We start from the raw sequence: 18324 nt of genomic DNA on the forward strand, positions 1-18324 counted from the left end.
TGAGAAGTATTATCAGTATTTTCACAAAGGTTTTAACATTTTTAAACAGACTTTTCAAAGCAGTTGTGGAAAAGGGAGAAAGCAAGAGAGTGCCAAAGACTGGGAAAGAGTGAATTTGTGGATACGGTGAGGAGGGAGACACCAGCATTTAAGAATGTACTGAGCTGAATCGAGCCTATGGGAAGATGTTTGCAGACAATTGTGCTAATGAAAAGAGGAGAAAAAATAAAACACACTGATGAAAATACTGGACCATGACTACTGACATCTTGCTAGATTAAGGCTTAATTTGGCTTACATTTTATTCAGTGATAATGGTCATTTTTCCCTCTGGAAACCATTTTCAAAAATTTGTGAGTAAGTAAAATTTTCTGCTTAGTAGCCCAAGTCTCTCGCCCGTCTCCAAAGCCAGGAAAGGATGGAAGTGCGCTGGCAAGCGCGTTCAGATTCTGCTCAGAGGACACAGCACTATTCTTAGTACTGCTGACTGATGAGGAACATCCATTGAAGTGAACCGTGTCGAACAGTTTTGAGACTAATATTTCTTGGAGCCCAAGACCTCTAAAGTTCTGAGTATTCAAAATTTGTGCCCTGGGGATTTGTCCAAAAGGAACCACCTTATGTGACTCCCTGCAAGGCTTCTGAAATAAAAAGGAGGCCTGTCCCACCAGTCGCCGTCAGCCCGGAGTGAAGGGGTCACTCTCAGGCCAGGTGGTCCTGACTGTCACTAGTTCCTTTGAACTGATCAATTGCCCACATTAACGTGGATCTAGGAATAAGATTGTGACTGAGTATTTCTCTTGCCATGTAGCAATACAATTGTTTATCAGTTTAATAAAAGCCACTTCCCTGAGTCTATCTATAACTTTGAACCTTGGAATCTCTATCTCAGGGCCAACCTCAAATAAAATGGCTTCCCACCAGGTTTCCTCTCCTGCAGCCACCGGCAACACGAATTTATGCTGCCACCGTCCAGAGAGTCCGCGCTCATGGTGCCATTACCAAACACCTGGGTTTTGCTTTTCCTTTGCTCGTCCTCAGCCATGTCAGAAAATTTAATAATACAAGAAACACTGACAGTTGACATGAACTATAGCTATGGATTATCCATTTATAGTAATTTATCACGTGAATGTGGAATTCACAATGCTCTTTAGTTTCCCACATTCAAATTCTTTGATTTATTTAATTTTTAAAGCATACCATGAAATAGGTATTATTTTCTATATTTTAAAGATAAGAATATTAAAATTTGTATTTATGCAATGCCACAAAGGCCATAAAACAGCCAGGACCAAACATGTATCTCATAACAGAGTAAGTGCTCTGTTCATGTCACATAACTGCTTTCTCCCTCAACTGTCTGAATGATGTCATTTAAAAACATTATAAAACTATTATTTTTAAGTGTGAATTTTATGATACTGGTGCAGCTAGATCAGTGGAATAGAATAGAAAGCTAAGGAATACAGTGCGAGCTTGCAGCACAGTCAAAATTCTGAAGTAAAATTATCTCATTATAATCGTCCTCAAATAAATTCTCACATATCCTTAGTAAACGTGTTCACTAAAATTTGACACAAATGCAATGTACCACTAAAATACATGTACAGATGCACATGTGATGCATGCATACACATACAGGTATGTGCACAGACACGTGCATGCACACACATGCACAATAACACCGATCAGACAAACATAGATGGAAGAGAAATGAATCAGAGGGGAAAAGCATATAGAAAGCAACACACCTTCTCTCCACAAGCTTTCTAAATGGGCCGTTTCTCATCCTAGAAACGTTGCTCTCCTGGAGTGAGGGAGAGCCATGACTTTGGAGCCAGGCAGCCCAGGTTTGAATCCCGGCACTGTATTATTATTATTATTATTTTTTTTTTTTTGAGGTGGAGTCTCCCTCGGTTGAGCCCGAGTTTCGCTCTTGTCACCCAGGCCGGAGTGCAGTAGCACGATCTCAGCTCATGGCAACCTCCGACTCCCAGGTTCAAGCAATTCTCTTGCCTTGGCCTCCTGAGTAGCTGGGTTTACAGGCGTGCACCACCATGCTTGGATAATTTTTGTATTTTTAGTAGAGATGGGATTTCACCATGTTGGCCAGGCTGGTCTCAAACTTCTGGCACTTTATAATCTTTATGCTATTTACAGCCATTGCAACCTTTTGGAAAGTTAACCAATCTGTGTTTAATGGCATCAGTTGAAATATTGAAAAAATAACCATACCGTCTCCTAGGGTTTGTAATGATTAAATGAGCGAGTGTTAGAACAGTGCTCAGAATAAGGACTCAATATGGATTAGCAATATTGTATTTTGGCAAAACTTGAATATTTAAAAAGTAGAGTTTACAAAATAGGAGAAATTAAGGGCAATGACCCTGGTGTTAGCGAGACCTAAGTCCTACTCACAAACCCTACACAATTTAAGCACATCAATAACTTTTTATAAGCCTATTTTTTCTAATATACATGAATAAAGATATTAATCACCTCATTATATTATGAAATTTATAACAAGAACAAAGGCTTTAAATGGTAAATGTGTGTTAGTGATTTTATTTTCATTTCTTTTTTTTCCGTCTTACATTAGTATGGTGCATATGGCAATTAATGGACCAATACTGATACATTCTTAATAACTCAGGTTGTACTTCATTCGGATTTCCTTGGTTTTTACTTGAGGTCTTCTTCTGTTTCCCAACCCTGCCCAGGATCCCACATGCTACTGAGTCCTCAGGTCTCCCAGCTTCCTCTCAGCTGTGAAAGTTTCTCGGGCATTCCTTGTTTTGATGACCTTGACAGCTCTGAGGAGCACTGGCCAGGTGCTCTGTAGACTACCTCTCTATTGGAATTTGTCTAGTGTTTTCTGATGGTCAGACAGGGCTTTCGGATTTTGTGTGTGTGTGTGAGGAAGACCACAGAAGTGAAGTGACATTTCCATCCCAGGATAACCCGGTTATGTACAGACAACATGATTCATCACTGTTGAGGTTCACCTCGATCACCTGGTGGAGGTGGGATTTCCTGGGCTTCTCCACTGTCATGTCACTATACTTGCTCCTCTCCGTGTGCATTCTTCCGAAGGAAGTCACTATGTGCCATCCATACTTAAGCAATGAGGGTTGGCACTTCCCCCCATTGAGGGTAGGTTATCTACCTGCTATTGGGAATGCTTCTGCAGGGAAATTTGTCTTCTTTCATATTTATTTACTTATTTAGTCATTTGTTTATATTTTTATGGAATTATGGATATGTATATTATACTTTTGGTTATAATCCATTACTACTTTTGTTTTGGCTCAAATACTTCTAGCTTAGCCACTGGGACCCCTTTCAATTGGCTCCTGTCCTCCTTTAACAAGTCCCTATCAGTGGGGTGCTGAGAGATAATGGCCTCTGGTTTCCCTTCTGATAATGTTTTCATCTGGTTTTGGCCTTAGCATAATCCTGATCAGACAGAATTATGAGAGGTAGGAAGTGAGATCTCGGTTTCTATTTTCTGAAAGAGATTACAGAGAATTGGCATCATTTCTTACTTAAAAGGTTGGAGAGACTCACCAATAAAACCATCTTGACTTTGTTTTCTTTGTTGAATAGCTGTTAATTATTAATTGGATTTCTTTAATGGATATATGCATATGGAATCATTTATCTTTGAGTAAGTTTTGGTAGTTTGTGTATTTCAAGATATCAGCCCATTTTATCAAAGTGATAGATTCACTGAGTATAGTTGTTTACAGGACTCTTTTACTATCCTGTTACTGTTCGTGAGATCTGTAGCAGACTACTCCTTCATTTCTCATGTGGGTAACTTGTGTCTTCACTGCTTTTTTTCTTGGTCAACTGGCTATAATTATATCAATTTTATTGATCTGTTCAAATAATCAGCTTTTGGTTCATCGTTTTTCTCTATTGTATTCCTGATTTGAATTTCACTGATTTCTGCTTTGACTTTTAAAATTTTATTTTCTCCATTTGCTTCATGTTTAAATCGCCCATATTTCTCTAGTCTCCCAATGAAGAAGGTTAGATTATTGATTTTAGAGTTGTCCTTCTTTTCTAAGGTATACAGTCAATGCTACAAATTTTTCTAAGCACTGCCTTTTTTTCTTCCCACAAAATTTTGTAATTTCTATATCTGTTTTCATTGTTTAATGTTTGTCTTAATTTCTCTTGGGACTTCATGTTTAACAGATATGTAATTTAGTAGCACATTGCTTAATCTTCAAATATTTTGAAGCATTTCAGCTATCTTTCTATAATTAATTTTGTTTTAATCCCACATGGTTAATACTCTGCTGCTACTAAACAGAGGCACTTAAAATCGCCAACTTAACAGTGCATTTGTTGATTTCTCTTTGCTGTTACATCAGTTTCTGCCTCACATAACTCGAAGATCTTTTATTTGGTGCACACTTGTTTTCTTTGCAAATAATTGATCATTATATAATGTCACTCTTGTTTTAGCTTTATTGAGGCAAAACTGATAAAATTTATATATACTTAATACGTACAAGGTGATAATTTAATACATGTATGCATTGTAAAATGATTACCACAATCAAGCTAATTAACACACCCATCACATCACATAGTTGCCATTGTGTGTGTGTGTGAGTGTGGCAAGAACACCTAAAATCTTCTAAGTAAACCTCAAATATGTAATATAGTATTATTAACTATAGTCACCATGCTATACATTAGATCCCCAAAATTAATCTATCTTATAACTGGAAGTTTGTATCTTTTACCAACATCCTCCCAGTCCACAGCCCCCCACAACCAGCATTATTACTCTTTATTTCTATGAGTCTGACATTCTTACATTCCACACATAAGTGAGATGATACAGTATTTGTCTTTCTGTGTCTGGCTTATTTCACTTAGCAAATTGTCATCTGGATCTAGTCATGTTATTGCAAATGGCAATATTTTCTTTTCTTTTTTTTTTGAGGCTAAATAATATTTCATTGTATAAATCAGGTTTGCTTGTTTTTGTTTTTTTTTTGGTTGTCAGCATGGCCAGGCTGGCTGAAGTACAGTGGCACAAACATGGCTCACTGCAGCTTTGACCTCTCAGGCTCAAGTCATCCTCCTGCTTCAGCCTTCCAAGTAGCTAGGACCACAGGTGCACATCACCATTAGGTCCTGGGCTTTCCTTTGATGAGAGACTTTTATTACAGCTTTGATTTTGTTACTTCTTATTTGTTTGTTGAGGTTTTCTATTTCTTTATGGTTCAATTTTGGTAGGTTGTATGTTCTAGAAATTTATTCATTTCTTCAAGATTTTTCCATTTTGTTGGCGTATAGTTGTTCAAAATAGCCTGTAATTATTGTATTTCTGTGGTCTCAGTTGTTATGGCTCCTTTCTTGTTTCTAATGTTATTTGGATCTTCTCTGTTTTATTTAAGTCCAGCCAAAGGTTTGACAATTTTGTTTATCTTTTCAAAAAACCAACTTTCTATTATGTTGAGCTTTTGTATTTTACCTTAGTCTCAACTTCATTTATTTCTGCTCTGATTTTTATTATGTCTTTCCCTCTATTAATTTTGGATTTGGTTTGTTCCAGCTTCTCTATCTCCTTGAGGTGCATTATTAGGTTGTTTATGTGAAGTATTTCTAGTTTTTGAAATAAGCTTTTATTGCTATAAGCTTCCTTGTTAGTACTGCTTTTGCTGTATCCCAGAGGCTTTGGTATGTTCTATGTCCATTTTCACTTGCCTCAAGAAATGTTTAAATTTTCTTCTTATGTTCTTCATTGACTCATTGGTCACTCCGGAGGACACTGTTTAATTTCCATGTGTTTGCAAAGTTTCCAACAAGCTCCTCTTGTTATTGATGACCAGTTTTATTCTATTGTGGTTGGAAATTATTTTTAATATTATTTCTACTTTTAAAATGTGTTCAGACTTGTTTTGTGATCAAAGATATAGTCTATTCTGGGAATGTTCTATGTGCTGATGAAAACGTTCCACGTGCAGAAGATTTGGGTGCAGCCTTGCTTGTTTATTTTGTTTGTGATGCCTGCTTTCTTCGTGACAATAGCTAAATTCTGTGCCACAATTAGTGTCAAGAAGATTTTCCCTATGTTTTTGTCTAGGAGTTTTATTATTCCAGGTCTACATCTAAGTCTTAAATTTGTTTCATTTTGAGTTATTTGTGTGTGTGTGTGGTGTAAGACAAGGGTTTAATTTGTTTTTGCTTTTGTTTTGCATGTGGATATTCACTTTTCCAAACACCATTTATTTGAAGAGAATATCCTTTCCACATTGCGTATTCTTGGCACCCTGACCAAAAATTACTTAGTAGTTTATGTGTGGGTTTATTTCAGTTCTCTCTATTCTGTTCCATTAGTCTGTGTATCTGCTTTTATGACAGTATCATATTGCTTTGTAATGCTGTATCATAGTAAGGCTTTCAAATGCTGTTGGTTATCAGGAACCCTAATGCCTCGGGCTTTGTTCTTCATTCCCCAGAGTGTCTTGGCTATATATTTACATACTTAAGTGTTCCAATGTTGAGTGCATATGTACTTATAGTTGTTATAACCTCTTAATGAATTGATCTCTTTATTATCATATAATGACTACTTTGTGTCTTGTGATATTTTTTACTTAAGGTCTATTCTGTTTTGTACAAGTATACCCACCCCTGCTCTCCTTTGGTTACCATATGCATGGAATATCTTTTTGCATTTTTTCACTTCCAGCTGATATGTGTCATCAAAGTTAAAGTAAGTCGCTTGGAGGTACCATAGTGTTGAATTTTTTTAAAAGTACTTATTTAGCCACTTATGTTTTTGATTGGAGAATTCAATCCATGTACATTTAAAGTAGTTATTGACATGTAAGGACTTACCACTGCCACTTTGTGAATTGTTTTCTGTCTATCCTAAAGATCTTTGTTTCACTTTTCCCTCTTGCTGTTTTTCTTTATGATTTGATGATTTTTCTTGTAGTGATATGTTTGTATCTCTTCTCTTTTTCTTTTGTGTATCTACTGTGATTTTTTTTAAGTGTGTGATTACCATGAGGTAAATAAAACAACTTATAAATAGTCTACATATAAAAACTCTACATTAACTTCTCACTTCACATTTAATGGTGTTGATATCACAATTTGCATGTTTTACATATTGTATGTTCGTTAACAAATTATTATAGTAGTTATTTTAATAATTTTATCTTAAACATTTTTATTACAGTAAAAGTAATTATACACCCTCATTACACTAACAGAGTATTCTGATTTGACTGTATTCTTTCCATTAAAGTGAGTTTTATACTTCCATATGTTTTCACGTTGTTACTTGGCATCCTTTCAAATCAACTTGAGGAACCTTTTTTAGCATTTAATCTAAGGCACATTTCGTGGTGATGATTGATCTCCCTCATCTTTAGTTTGTCTGGGAATGTTTTTATGTCTCCTTCATTTCTGAAGGTCAGTCCTTTTCAGGTAAAGTACTTTTGGTTAGCAGTTTTTCTTTAAATCCAACACATTAAAACGATTATGTGTTATCCCTTTTCCCCTCACCTGCAAAATTTTGTCTGAAAAATTTGCTGATAACCTTGTGACAGTTCTCTTGTATGTGGATGAGTAACTTTTCTCTTGCTTCTTTCAAAGTTATTTTTGTCTTTGAGTTTTGATAGTTTATATATAAAGTGTCTCAGAGTAATTTTCTTTGGATTTTTTTATTGGCAATATTCGAGCCTCGTGAATTTGGATGTCCATATCTCTTCCAAAATTTGGGAGTTTTCACCAATTATTTCCTTAAATAAGTTTCCTGTCCCTTTCTCTCTCTTATTTTCTTCTGGAACCTCCATAATGTTTATATGTGTTGGTTTGATGGTGTTCCATAGGCTTTATATGCTTTCTCCAAATTTTTTTCTATTGTTTCCTCTAACTGGCTAATGTCAAAGAACATGTCTTCAAGTGTACTGAGTCTTTCCTCTACATGACTGAGTCTGCTGTTGAAGTTCTCCATTAAATTTTCAGTCTGTCATTGTATTCTTCAGTTCCAGGATTTCTAATTTGTTCTTTTTATGGTTTTGGTTTATTTATTCTCATTTTATCCATGCATTGTTTTTCTGATTTTTGTTTAGTTGTATATATGTGGTTTTTATACCTCATTAAGCTTCATTAAGGTGATTATTTTGAATTTATTGTCAAATAATTTCTAAGTCTCTATTTCTTTGCGATAGGTTACTGGAACTTTATTAGATTCCTTTGGTGGTGTCTTATTTGCCTGATTTTTTGAGATTCATATAGCCTCTATTGATTACTATGCTTTTGAAAGAATAAACACCTCTACTAGTCTTTAAAGATTGGTTTTTGGCAAGTAGAGACCTTTCTCTGCCAGTTTCCTGGGTTGATGGAATTACTTCTAGGATTGTAGTAAAGTAGAGTTTGAGGCAGGTTTGGTGACCACTGCTAGGTCTGAAGTAGGTTCTGCAGTTTGCAGACCTGTTATCAGGGACTCTGGCAAGCATGGATCCTGCTTGGTTTATGGATGAATCGGACTGCTTCTGGAACCTTGGTCCATGGGGCTGGTGGACAAAGGTTCATTTCAAAGTCAACAGTTAGGTCTATAGATTACCTGCCACCAAGTGCACAGGCAGATGTAGTTCCCACTGGGTTACTGGGCAGATCTCTGGGTGGGCAGGTGTTGCCCTGGACTGTAGCTAAGTAGGACTGAAATTGGGTGACAGTGACTCTAAGATCTGCAGTGGGACTAAGTTTGATGAGCCTGTCTTCAAGAGTACAGAGAGACATGTCTCCTGCTGGGTCACTGGGCAGGGCATGCACCTCTTTTCTTTGATAATTATCCTTGTTCTAAAGTCTGTTTTGTCTCAATTTAATGTAGCTACTCCAGCTTCCTTTTGACTAGTGTTAGGATAACATCTTTCTCTATCACTTTAGTTGTGCTCTATGTAAGTTGCTGTATTTAAAATTGGGTTTCTTGTAGACTACATATAGTTGGATCTTGCTATTTTCATGTACTCTGACCATCTCTGCCTTTTAATTTTATGTGGCTAGGAGTCAGAATATGTTAAATATTTTATCTAATTGTAAGTGTCTGATTGTTTCTCCTTTTCATGTTTTGGTCTGCAGCATATACTATAAGCTTCTGTAAATGCTCCTTCACAGAGAGAGTCTGTTCCTTGACACTCTTTCTGCTGTAACCCACTGTTATTATACCAAATCCCTGTTAATGTGGTGATAGAGTATGGGCAGATATTCTAAAATAATCTAGAATAAATTATTTTATTCTAAAGTAGCTGTTTCAGGAGGCCTCTGTTCCTGGACTGTGACTTTTCAAGTGTTTATTTGCTTCCTTTCTTCTTTAAGTGAAACATAAAAACTAAATTGAGCTGAAGTTGAATAATTGTCCTTCCTTTAGCTCTGGAAAGGCTCTTGCAAAGGCCTTACCCTTTTGTTATGTAGAAGGCTCCAGTTGTGTTTATAATTGTTACTCTTTCCATCCCCCTGTCTGAGCCAAGAGAAGGTCTTTCCTGAGAAGACTTTTTTCAGATCTTCACCAGGAGAAACTGGTTTTCTTCCTGGCTGTAAAGCCCAGGAAAATTTTGAGGTCTCCAGTAGAATACAGCTCCTGGAGTCTCTCAGTCTCATACTTGTCCAACCTCAGCCTCCAATAATTCATCGAAATGCCATTTAAGTGTTGCTACCATTGACAGCACCTGCAGCTTCTGCTGTAGGTAAGTTTGTCTCAGCTGTGACATTCTGTATTCATCTCTCTTGAGAGAGATTTGAAGATAGCAATTTTCTCTGCAAACTTAATTCTCTGATTCATCCAAGGGAAGTCAGTGATTTTTAGTTTGTTTTGCTTTTTTTTTTTCTGTAAAAATGTGACAGTGTCCAAGTTCTTTATATGTTGGGGCTGACATGTTATCTTTTTCTTTTTAAGGAAAAAATTACATTTTAAATCTATGACTTCTTTTATCCAGTATTTTGGAGCTGTGTTTTATGACCTGTCATGATAAAAATGTATTAGCCCATTGTCAAATTATGAACAATTCCTTTCTAGCTGTTTTGTATGCTTCTTTCTATTTTCACAAAAGTCTCGTTATGGAAATAGTTAAGTTTATGCTAAATAATGTAAAAGTGATGAAATATTTAAGGATGCATTTCCTAAAAGGGCTGAAATAGAATTTAAATAGTCAAATGTTTGCACCAAATCTAATGAAGTGTTTCTATCTAATGGAAGCATAAAACATTGTATGTATTTCTTTCATGCTGTTTGCTTTGCTCAGTGCTTTTCATGCATTTTCTTATTTAATACTAAAATGTTCTTGAGTTGTAAACTCTTATTAGCTCACTGTATAGAAGATTATTGTCTCTAAATCAGCTAATTGAAAATTTAGAGGAAATTTCAGTGAGATTTATGACATTTGTTCTCCAGCAACCCTTCAATAATCAAGTTGTTTAAAAGTGGGTGTGGCTATTAAAAGCAAATATCACAAACCATGGATCCCCATATGGATTGTTTAGACATGTGGAGAATATAAGTATACATATATATGTGTGTATATATGCTCTGGGGGATGTAGATTTGGGAGATTTAATTACGGGTTATAACTGAGATCATGGGAATGCATGAAATCAAGTGGTGTAGAGATTGCAGAGTGAGAAAATGTGTTGGGTTTGGAATCCTCAGAGGTACCTACATTAAACATGTTTCTGTAGCCCTCTTACAGTGAAAGGCCTAGGATTGGGATTTAAAGAAATATTAAAGAAACAAGAGTCTCCACCTGTATCAAACATGTGTGACCCGAGCCAGAAAGGACGTAAAGGGCAAAGTTAGGAGCATCATACCATCATTTTGAGGTTCACCAATGATTTGTATTTATCATTTGAGAAAATAATGCCATTTATCTTACTTTCATCCAAAACATACAAAATAAATTATGCCATATATTCTGTATTGAATACGTTTACTGATTCAATTCAGTAGACATAGTACTAATTTCCATTTCTTAAAATTAGAAAAAAATAGATAGTTTCATTTGATCAGGCTTGGATATTCTTAAAGGGGATGAGTGCTATCTCTAGATCCCTTCCATCCCTAGTCTTTATACCTTCACTCTCCCACTTTCACCATTTGATTATGGCAGCCAATATTACAGAGTATGTATTACAAGGCCAGTGATTGTCCTGTGAACAAAACAGATAATGAAAGTTGCCCACGAAAAAGTTGCACTTTATCAATTATCTTTAATTAATCATGGGCAGGGAAGATATTCAGAAGAGGCTGAGAGATGAGCAGGGTTGGGCCAATGTCCATGGCAGCCTTGCTCAAATTTGGGTCCTGTTATTATAAATGGAATGCCAGTGAGGAATGTTTAAGGAACACCATTTGTTCCAGAGACTCAGTGACACCTCAGGAAAAATCTGGTCATTTTCCTAAATGCTCAGTGCAATGATCTAAATTCCTGTAGAATGTTTCAATAGACTGCGTCCTGAAAAGGCTCTTGAATATTCTAACATATTACAACACTAGAGAGGCTTTGACGTTCCTTTAAGAGTGGAAAAAATGATAATACTCATTTTTCTGGTTAAGCAAAAAGAAATAAAAATTTGTTTATGGGAGTGAATTGAAGACAAAATTGTTAAGCAAATGGAACCATATACATATACATATACGTGTGTGTGTGTGTGTGTAGGAGAGAAAAAGGGAGGAAATGTTTGTGTTTGTATATACATATGTGTGTGTATATGTGTGTGTGTGTATATGTGTATGTGTTTGTGTTTGTGTGTGTGTATGGAGAGAGAAAGGGAGGAAATGTTTGTGTTTGTATATATATACGTGTATGTGTATATATGCACGTGTGTGTTTGTGTGTGTGTGTATGGAGAAAAGGAGGAAATATTTGTGTTTGTATATACATATGTGTGTGTATATGTGTGTGTGTGTATGGAGAGAGAAAGGGATGAAATGTTTGTGTTTGTATATACATATATATGTGTGTGTGTATATATGTGTGTGTGTGCATGCGTATGGAGAGAGAGAAAGGGAGGAAATGTTTGTGTTTGTATATACATATGTGTGTGTGTGTATATATATGTCTGTGTGTGTATATATGTGTGTGTGCGCACGTATGGAAAGAGAGAGAGAGAAAGGGAGGAAATGTTTTTGTCTGTGTCCCCTTCAAAATCCATATGTTGGTTGAGGTTCAAATCGTCAGTACCCCATGTGATAATATTTGGAGGTAGGGCCTTTGGGTGGTGATTAGGGTTAGATGGGATCATGAAAGTGGAGCCGCCCTCATAGGAATTAGTACCTTTATAAGGGGATAAAGAGATCCGAGTGCTCTCTCTCTCTCTCTCTTTGTCTGCCATGTGAGGATAGAGCAAAAGGGAGCTGTCTACAAACCTGAAAGAGGGCAGTCATCAGAACCTTATCATGTTGGTGCCCTGATGTCAGACCTCCAGTCTTTAGAAGTGTGAGAAATAAATTTCTATTGTTTAAGCCAACAGTCTATGGCATTTTTTGTTACTGCAGCCCAAATTGATTAAAACAGAAATCGGTATCAGATGAGAGTTCTGCTGTAACAAATATCTAAAAATGTGGAAGAAGCTTTGGAACTGGGTAGTAGGTGGAGGCTGGAAAAGTTTTAAGGCCCATGCTAGAAAAAGCTGATTCTGCTCCAAAAGGATTGCTGAAGGCAATTCTGGTGAGAGCTAAGAAAGAAAAGAAGGCTGCGGATAAAACTTCCCTCTTCTTAGAGATAAAATGTAATCACGTGTAGGATGTTGATAGAAATATTGTTAATAAACACTCTTCTGAGGAGTTCTTAGGAAGAAAATGAAGAACATGTTATAAAGGGGATCTTTGTTACAAAATGGCAAAGAAATTTGCTGGGTTGTGTTCATGTTCTAATGTTTTGTGGAAGGTAGAACTTCTGCGTATTGGAATTGAATATTTAGCTGAGTGGATTTCTAAGAAAAGTGTTGAAGGAGTGGCTTAGTTCCTCCTGACTGATTAGAGTAAAATGCAAGCAGAAAGAAATAAAGATTGAATTGTTAAGCAAAATGGAACCAGAATTTAAAGATTTGGAAATTCTAAACTTGGACCTATTACAAAAAATAAAAAAGCATGTCAACAGGAGAACACTCGAGGTGTGGCATACTGAGTATTTGATACGAGATTAGTGTGGATATGAACTCTGGACTTAGTCAACCACACTACCAGGAAAATTGCCAATTTTAACTGAAGGAGACAGAGATGGAACAGAACGAAGGAAGACCGTTGAACTTGCAATCACAGGATAGGGCTATAGAGCTGTTTAGCTGCCAGTGTGCACTATTCGTCAAGCGAAGGGAAGAATGACCCAAATAGTAATTCAGAGATTACCAGGGCTGCCTCTTTAGTTTTAAAAGAGGGAGGATATTACCTGGGTCTTAAGAAACAAAATAGTCTATACCCAATGCTGTGGAGATTAGGTAACTTGCAGCCTAGGGGCAGGGCTACCACACACTGGAGTCCTGGGGGCATGGCCCCTGCCCAGCGGAGCTGTGGAAACAGGTCTGAAGCCCCAGTGGACCAAAAGTTGGGCCTCTACTTCACCAGGTCCTGCTTGGTACCCATTACTCCATTTTTGTCTTCTGTTTGTCCCTTTTGGAAGGGCAATATCCACACTATGTCTGTTCCACCACTGTGTTTTGTAAGCACTTAGCTTATTTGGTTTCACATGTTCATAGTCGGAAAGAAATTTCGCCTGGGATAAATTCTACCTCACGTGTCACCTAAATCTGATTTAGAGGTTATTTAGTTGAGGCTTTAGACTTTGGAATTTAGATCTTCTGATAAAACAAATTTAGATTTTTTAAGCAGTTGAAATGAAATGAATGTATTTTGCAAGTGAGAAGATGCAAAATTTGGAGGGACAGGGTGAAATGCTATGAACTGAAAGCTTGTGTCCCCCTAGAATACAGATGTTGAAGCCCTAATCCCCAATGTACTGGTATTTGGAAATGCGGTCTTTAGGAGGTAATTAGGTTTACATGAGGGCATAAGACTGGAGCCAAGCCTCCATGATGGGATCAGTGCATTTGGAAGGCAATCACAGCTCTCTCTCTCTCTCCCTTTCTCTCTCTCCACTATGTAAGGTTACAGAAAAAAGGCATCCCTTTGCAAGCCAGAAAGAAGGCCCTCGACAGACCCTGGCCATGCTGGCATCCTAATTTTGGATTTCTAGCCTCTAGAATTGTGGAAAATAAATTCATGTTTTTGTTATAGCAACCCAAACTGGCAAAGATTGTGTGTGTGTATGTGTGTGTGTGTGTGTGTGTGTGTGTGTGTGTGTGTGTTGGGTATACGTCTCCCCAACCCAATCTAGTCTCTCTCAACTTGTGTTTGTATAGATACATCTCCATGATCTGTCCAAATCGCAAGGGCTGACCCGGTCAATGGCACAAAAGGCTCTTCATGACCTGGTTCCTCCCAAACCCTTGAATGCCAGCTCCACCACTTACTGCCATGCTGGGCTCCACTGATCCAGTCTACTGTTGACCTTAACATCCAACGCTCGGTGCTTTCATCACTCTGTCTCCTGTCTCTGTAATATACCACCTCTTTCAAAACCTTGATAACTTCCTATCACGCTCTATTTTCCTATAACGCATGCTCATTACAGACTCATCAGTGGGGTGTATTACAGCCCATAATAACTTCCTATCACACTCTGTTTTCCTATAACACATGCTCATTACAGACTCATCAGTGGGGTGTATTACAGCCCATAATAGTTTCCTATCACACTCTGTTTTCCTATAACACATGCTCATTACAGACTCATCAGTGGGGTGTATTACAGCCCATAATAGTTTCCTATCACACTCTGTTTTCCTATAACACATGCTCATTACAGACTCATCAGTGGGGTGTATTACAGCCCATAATAGTTTCCTATCACACTCTGTTTTCCTATAACACATGCTCATTACAGACTCATCAGTGGGGTGTATTACAGCCCATGATAACTTCCTATCACACTCTGGTTTCCTATAACACATGCTCATTACAGACTCATCAGTGGGGTGTATTACAGCCCATGATAACTTCCTATCACACTCTGTTTTCCTATAACACATGCTCATTACAGACTCATCAGTGGGGTGTATTACAGCCCACCTGAGCAGGTCATTAAAGCTGGATATTTTAACACCGAATAGCAGACCTCTTTGCTCCTAGAAGTAAACTTTTCATAATTCCCTTTTCAACGTGGAATGTATATGATAATCACGTACTTGGATTCCTTGCCTTTTAACTTCCTTCAATGTCCTTTCCCTCAATCTTTAAAATTTCTATTTTTCTCTTATGCAGTGCATTTTAACTATCTCTTAATCTAATACAGGTTCCAGACGATACTTAGGAAGTCTCATAGTCATAATAAAATGCATCAGTGATAGAATGATTTTTTAAATATCAGTTGTTTTCTTAAACATATTCACAAGTTACTCCCCTTTTTTTTCAAGACATGGGAAAATATGCTATTTTATCTCCCAGGATGATGGAATTTACTAAATTACCTAGTGACGATTACCGAAAAAGCTAACTGATCACACACTTCGTATTTCAAAGATTCGTGTAAGAAAAGGCCTTACAGTGAATTAAAAAGTGTGCAGTGTTACTTCAGAAATGGTAACTTTGATATGAAAATTGGATGTGTTCGTAGATCACACATTTTACAAAAACAAAACAAAAAATTAACGACATCAAAAAGCAAAGCAAAAATTTAAAAACAAATAAAGCCAAAGGAGCCCAAGGAAGAAACAAAAACAAAACAGGACTCAGTGGAAAATACTCAATGGAAGATAACAGTCTCATTTTTTATTCTCAGTTTTGGAAAAAGCTTTGGGAGGTGGGTTTGATTTCTCTCTTTGCCACTTGAGTCACTTGCAGAGCCATTAAAGCTACAGTCTAGTCTAAGGATAGTCAGTTCTCAATGAACTTTTGCAAATATTTTATATGTAAAGTGTATAGTCATTTTTTCAGGGTTAAAGTTTGGGACTATTTCTGAGTATGTCTGCGTGGAATATTTGTTTTTAATTTTAATGATAATTACAATACACTAAAAAGTATTATTTCTATTTAACTTAAAGTTGTGTGTATAGAAGTGTGTCCGTGTGTATAGAAGTGTGTCCATGTGTATGAAGAAAGGAAGAGATACCATTAAGATGTTTTAAAAACTACACAGCAGTTTGCGAGCTTCTATCAGTCTTGTTGTGCAGCACTTAGCGTCTTCAAAAATGCCAAAGATGAGGTGGAAAATCCACCCCTACGTCCATTCCATTCTAAGCATAACAGGTATTCTAAATTTCTGCCATAATTTTTTAAGGCAACATTCAGTTGAAATATCTGCATGTTGTCATTCTTGAGGGATTTTGTAGCACATTAGTTATGCTAGCTTGTAAGTTATAGTAACTTTCATCATTTTAGCTCTAATCAAGTAAAAAGCTCAGCAAGTATTTTAAAATAACTTGTCAAATAGAAATAATTACCTCCTCATAAGTATCCATGTTTAGAGATACAACATCAATTCCACAATATGTGAGGAAAGCCTTCTATGAATGAAGCTCCGGGCATTTTTAATAGAAACATGATTTGACAATACAAAAACATATTGCTGTGGACTAAAGGACTATATTTTGTGTCACTGAGTAGTTTCCTTGCCAACCATCGAACTTCAATTAAACTTATGTAGCAATAATATCTACATAATATCAGTATTTATATAAATGTAATCATTTGTATGAAGACACATACATGAGCAGGCATGATTCACAGACACACGTGTGCCGACGCACGAGCCACAGACACACGTGTGCCAACGCATGAATGCATGAGCCACAGACATGCGTGTGCCGATGCACGAGCCACAGACACGCGTGCGCCAACGCATGAGCCACAGACACGCGTGTGCCGATGCATGAGTCACAGACACATGTGTGCTGATCTATCTGCATTCTGTCACCCAGTGTCTCTTCAGTGAAGTCAGCCAAGTGAGTAGAAAGGGGATTGTCATGCGCGACTGGAGAACAGGGTGAAACTAATTGGTCCCACGTGATGAAACCGCAATCTCGACTTTATCACCATGGCGACCTAACAAACGGAGTTACAGCCACAGCTGCTTTGGTAAATACTGACACACTCATGCTCACAGATAGTTATTTAGAGTCTATTTTAATAGAAAACAACACTTCTGTTATCACCTGCCAACCTCGCAGAGTCTAGAGCTACTAACATTGTACAGACAATTCAAAACGTATTAAATTTTGCACAGTATTCTGAGTAGTAAACATAAAACAAGATGAATAGAACCATCACCTATATTCATGGTCAATTTTATTATATATAATTTTTAATGTTAGTATATGCTCTTACGTTATGCATTGATATTGTAAAACAATATATACTTGGAATGCATGATTGTGGAAAGAACAACAAACATTAAAAGAAGAATGGATGTATAATAGTTATCCTTTTCTATGAGAATATTCATGGATGATGAAAAGAGAAAGGCATTGTTGAACTGATTTAGACAAGAGAAACGCTTTGTAGATTATCAGAGAGCCATGGCAGTTCCAGGGGACAAAACACAGGTCTCTCAATCACTGAAGCAGCATGAGAGGCCTTTTAAAGAATACTAGACTCTCCAAGGTCAAGGTAAGTTCAGCCAAGCTATTAGCAATGGTGGACATGGTGGGATGGATTAGAATCTGGAAGACTACCAAATGAAACAATAATTTGTTTATGCTGAATATTATCCATGGCACAACATCAACTTTATGGAAAAAGGAAAAAAGAAAAAGTAAGTAAAGTAGAAACTGAAAATCAGAATTTGCACAGTCTTGCTTATTCTCATGGTGTGTGGAATTGAGGGCCTGATACAGCTGAACCCAGCTTCTTTCTGCATCAAACACTCTACGATGAAAATATAATAGACCAGTCCTTCCACTGGGGCCATAGTGGGGATGTGGAAGGCTTGAGGCTGGCCTCAGTGCAGGCAAACTCATTCTTATGAAAGTAACAGCGTAGCCCTGGTTCAACATGACTTTCGGTGAAACCTGATGATTACTTCCTCATTTTACTCCACAGACACAGAAAAGAGCTCACATTCTCTAGAAATAAGATAAACACAAAACATTAGCATATTTCAATGCCCTTCTATATACAATGTTTTATACACCATTAAAAATCCGGAGGTGTGCAAAGTGACATGAGGCTCACAAACAAGAGAAAAAAAAAGACACGGACAGAATGTTCTTCTGGTTCCAGAATTGGAGCTAGCAA

Source organism: Chlorocebus sabaeus, chromosome 13, assembly GCF_047675955.1.
Source record: "Chlorocebus sabaeus isolate Y175 chromosome 13, mChlSab1.0.hap1, whole genome shotgun sequence".
Classification (NCBI taxonomy): Eukaryota; Metazoa; Chordata; class Mammalia; order Primates; family Cercopithecidae; genus Chlorocebus; species Chlorocebus sabaeus.